A 4,911-nucleotide genomic window follows, 5' to 3' on the forward strand; every position below is an offset into this window, starting at 1 on the left:
TAGTTGGGTGGGAAATAGAAATTGGCTTCCTTCCTTGAGCATCCTGTTTTCTTACTAATACTCATTTTATTTCAGTAGGATGCCATCTGTTATGCCTGTAGGAGTCATCCTGGGTATCTCTAACTTGTGCTGTGTACATGTGCATTTGGCAGCTCTAACAGCTTCTTTTCTTACATCATTGTTCACTTTATTGTTAGACAAAATATTAGTAACGTGTTCTTTTCAACACTCCCTGCCATCAAACCCAGCAAGATACAAAGTCCTTGTCGAGCATCTGGTTTTAAAATCTGGAAGACATAAGTAAAAGAAAAGAACAAACTTTCAGGAACTCCACACTAACTCTAGTTTCCATGTCTCCCAACTGGCCTTAAGTTCTGTGGCTATTAGAGGAGGTGCATGTGTGCTCTCTTCCTGGCAGTTGTCGAGGTTTGCATTTTAGTTGTCACACATCAAGTCCCCTGCTCTGCTAATAATGGCCTCAAATCCTTCTTATGGGAACCATCCATGCTTCTCAGCCCTGCTGCCTGTGCGTGTGGAGCTCAGCGAAGGTGAGCAAGCAGGAGACTGCGGGTGGATTCTTAAGGCACTTCCTCCACATCTAATGTCAGGTTGCCTGCCATCCCCCAACACTCTCCAGAGTAGGTGACCTGACACATCATGGCTCCTTGTTCAGACAGCTTGTCAGTGAGGAAGATGACTCAGCTGCACCTTCACTATTCAGATTTGGCTGGTTCCCCAGTCTAAGTAACTTGGCAGAACACCTAGCCTCTAAATAAACACTAATGCGTGGATTTTCCTAAAGGTGCCTCTGTTTCTACAACCCACCACTTTCTCCAGTCCCAGTGATGGGAGGTGGCCCCTCCCCAGGGCAAGGAGTTAAGCTGTGTTCTTGTCACACATAACCCGCTAGTGCCTGCATTACTCATTGATGCCTTGGTTATGGGCTCTGCCAGGTCTAATTCAGTGAGGTCAGTTGAGCCACTCATATGCAAGCTTGTAAGACCAAGTTATTAGGTATTTCCTGACTTTGACAACTGTGCAGTAGTCTCTACTACATCTGAGGTTCAGACTCTGGGGGAACATAGAGACAGGAGTTATTTGGGTATACAAGAGTCTGAAAGACATTCTCCCTGGAAATTCAAATATCTAACAAGAGAGCATGACTGGGAGGCTGCTTCACTTCCAGTCTAGATGGCTGATGGTTCTATTAAAATGCAGGACTTTTTCCATAGACGTCTACATACTAAGAGGTAGCATGGCAGTTCATTTCAGTGCAAGACTGAACCAAGTTTCCTGTGTTTTGGGAGAAAACTTAGGTTTCTTTCATGGAAATGAGTACTCTTTAGTACTTTGTTGAATTGAAAAATTGAAGGCCACACGTTTTTAAAAGGCCCTTTTACATCAAGTAGACTTTCTAATTGACAGATTTTGAAGTCATATGAGAGTCAGATGCAGCACACATATGAGACTTCCTCAGCCCACTGTCTCGACGTGGATCTGATACCCTCCCTCAAAAGAATATTATAAAAATGGATCCAAAGCCACTTTGAAATGGCAATGGTGCAACCAAACCACAAGTAAGCAACTGCCTGTGGGCCTGCTATTTCAAGTATAGACTGAAAAGCCAAGTGGCATTCTTTTTTCTGTGTGCAGTTTTAAAAAAATCAACAAATCCTTAAGTTGAAATATCAAATTTGCACAGCACTCGCTGTCCCTGCATAGGAGGCAAGACGCTGCTGGCACAGCATGTTGGAGGCCGTGCTTTGTGCTGTAGGCTATAAAAGTGGGCCCCCTTCAGGGTCTGATTGATACCTTGACACAGTGCAGACTGCTGTGCCACCAGCTTAGGGGGTGTTGGGGCAGGACCCAGGGACGGCCTGACTCTGTCTGGGGTTGTTGAAACCGCTGCCCCTACTGCGCAGAAAGCTGTTTCCTCTTAGTCTGTTTTCTTTACTGTTTTTGGTTACAGGTACTTTCTGTGTGTTCTAGGAATCTTGAAAGACAGGGTTTCTACTGTGCCTTTTGGTCTGGGGGTGGGGAGGTGCCTTTCTTCATTACCATTTCTTCTTTTCCTGGGGCAGAGGCACTCGCTCGTAGCAGCTGGTGGAGAGGAGCAACATGGCCAACTTTTTGTTTGTTTCATGAGATGGGTCTCATGCAGGCTAAACTGACCTCAAACTTGACATGTAGTGGAGGCTCTCTTTGAAATCTTGACCCTGGGGGCTGGAGAGATGGTTCAGCCGTTAAGAACACTGGCTGTTCTTGCAGAAGACCCAGGTTCCAATCCCAGCACCCACATGGCAGCTAACAACTGTCCGTAACTCCAGTTTCAGGGGATCCAAGTCTCTTCTGTTCTCCGAGGGCATTGCACAACACGGGTGCACTTACCTACATGCAAGCAATACACACATACACATAAAATAAAAATAATAAAATATTTTAAAATGCTGATCTAACAGAAATTCTGGCCTAAAGAGATAATGGACAGATCTGGCGACAATTACAGCACCTGGGAAGTTATAAGGAAAGTTCCAGAAGGGAGAGCTCTGGTCAGTGAGAGAAAGAGCCCTTCTTGACCTTGTATCTTTCAAGTGCTGGGATTAGAGGAGTGAACCCTCTTATGGCTGTCCACTTTTTTTTTGGTCTTTTTGAGACAGGGTCTCCCTGTAGCCCCAGCTGTCCTGGAACTCAGGATGTAGACCAGGCTGGCCTTGAACTCACAGAGATCCGCCTGCCTCTGCCTCCCAAGTGCTGGGATTAAAGGCATGCGCCACCACGCCCGCAGTCCACTTTTTTTTTGAAGCAGAGTGTAGCCATGTTTCCTGGTTTCACCTGGAACACGGAATACACACAATACTGCTGCCTTGACCTCCTGGTCCACCAAGCATGGTAGACATTGTACATGAAGAAGACTGGGATATCAAATCATAAAAGACTTTTGTTGACAAAATGGTCACCCCTATCCCACAAATATCGCATGTGAAAGAGAGAGAGGATTTTACAAAAATGTAATAAGTTCTAAAATGTTCATAATTCCCAAATCCCCTTCCATTGGTTCTTTCTGCCTTTCAATACAACACCTTGACTTCTTCCATTCAATACTAGAAGAAATCTTATCACGCGATGTCATTTGTGGCCAGCATGCCAGTTCCCAGGAGCTTGGTGTAGATGTACGAAGCCTGCATTCTTCCCTCTCCCAGTTAATTTGGTAGACATAGGAGAAGGTAATGACCAGTCAGACCAAAATCCCACATCTACCATCCCGTCAATAATCCATAACTAATCACATTTTCTCTAAGTTTAGTTCTTTACCTTTAAGACAGGTAAAATACTTCCTTCAATGAATTGTGTGGCTGAGCTAAAGTATAGAACAATGCTTGGCACATACAAATTACCCATGAAATATTAGTTGTGTTTATTATCAAACTGTGGTTAGGAAATCATTCATGTAACCACATTCTAGTATAGATATTCTATCTCAGTTGTCTGGGAATTCAGCTAACAGGAGTGGAAGAAAATGTTTTTCTGAGCTGCTTGGTCTCAAATATTAGAACCTTCTAGGATTCTTCCGATTGTAAGTGGTCAATGAACAAGACGTGGCAGATGCATCACGTTTGGCTTGGGTGTGCATAGCCCAAGTCAGGGAAGGCTTCCTGGCTGAGCCGAGTTCTGCTGTATCCAGTGTCCTTGGGGGCAAATGGCTGTAGGTGGTGGGCTTCCCTCCAGGATGAGAATGTAGGCATCGCCTTAATGGGTGAGAGAGGCAGCGGTGTGGCAGTTAGCAGTGGCAAGACTGGACCAGTGTGATATTTTGGTAACACCATTGCTGCAGTCACATGAAGTAAGAGAGTTCAGAAGCAGAGGGAGCATGGAAGGGCAGATGCAGGAATGCAGGTAGAAATGACACTCTCCTGACCTAGATCGAAGTGGGGAGGATGATGCTGAGGGTTATGAGGCGATGGACTGGTTAGCTGAGGGGATGGAGGGGCATGAGGAAATGAAAGAATGAGGATGGCTTAAAGTGTCTTTTCTGTTTTTACCTCAACCAAGACTAACTCCTGCTGACAATTGTACCACTATTTGGCACTTGAGTATTGCCCCATTTCAGATATTTATTAGTGTTTTGAAATTCCTTTTGCATGTATTTTCCTGACCATGTGCATGTACGTGCATATGTATATAATCAGACATATAGTTAATATTTGTTTTGCTGTGTAACGCATTCTGAATATGTTCACTGTAGGGGATACAGCCAAACACATATTAAAAGGAGCATTCAAATGACTCACCCACTGGTGTCAGTCATTGTCACTAACACTGGGTAGATTTTATTGTAGCCATTCTGGTAGGTGTGTACTGGTGGGGATCAGGGATTGGAGGGATGGAGAGCGAGGTTTGCACTGCGACCCTCTTTTGCAATTTCCAGATGAGTAGTGGTGTTGAGTGCTTCTTCACTTGAAGCTTAGATAGCCTCCTTTGTGAAATGTCCTTTAAAGCTTTTTTTCATTATTCTATAGAAGAATGTGTTTGTTTTTTTTTTTAAATTTTAGTTGTAGGCATTTTTATCCAATTCTAAATATAAATCTTTCAGACACTTTTTTAAAATCAATTCTGGCTTATCGTTTCTCTCTATGGTAAGTACTCCTGTATTTTTTTTTTTTGTTTTTTAAATGATCTTATTTTTTAATTGAAATTTTGTGATTTTCATACAATATAATTTGATGGTATTTAGAGCCCCTCCTCTAGTCTCACCTCTCCTATTTACATCCCCCTGCCCAATTTAATATACTCTATTATATATATAATATATATAAAATATAATATATATCTCTATCTCTATCTATCTGTCATCTATCTATCATCTATCATGATCATTCTATCTATCTATCTATCTATCTATCTATCTATCTA

The 4,911-nt window shown here is 42.9% G+C and overlaps 1 pseudogene; it reads right to left on the reverse strand.

The window, feature by feature from the left end:
• Nucleotides 1–1,675: 1,675 nt before the first annotated feature.
• LOC115071809 lies at nt 1,676–2,143 on the reverse strand (annotated as a pseudogene).
• Between the last annotated feature and the right edge of the window lie 2,768 nt (nt 2,144–4,911).

Source organism: Nannospalax galili, unplaced genomic scaffold (genome assembly GCF_000622305.1).
Source record: "Nannospalax galili isolate Female #2095 unplaced genomic scaffold, S.galili_v1.0 scaffold1160, whole genome shotgun sequence".
Classification (NCBI taxonomy): domain Eukaryota; kingdom Metazoa; phylum Chordata; class Mammalia; order Rodentia; family Spalacidae; genus Nannospalax; species Nannospalax galili.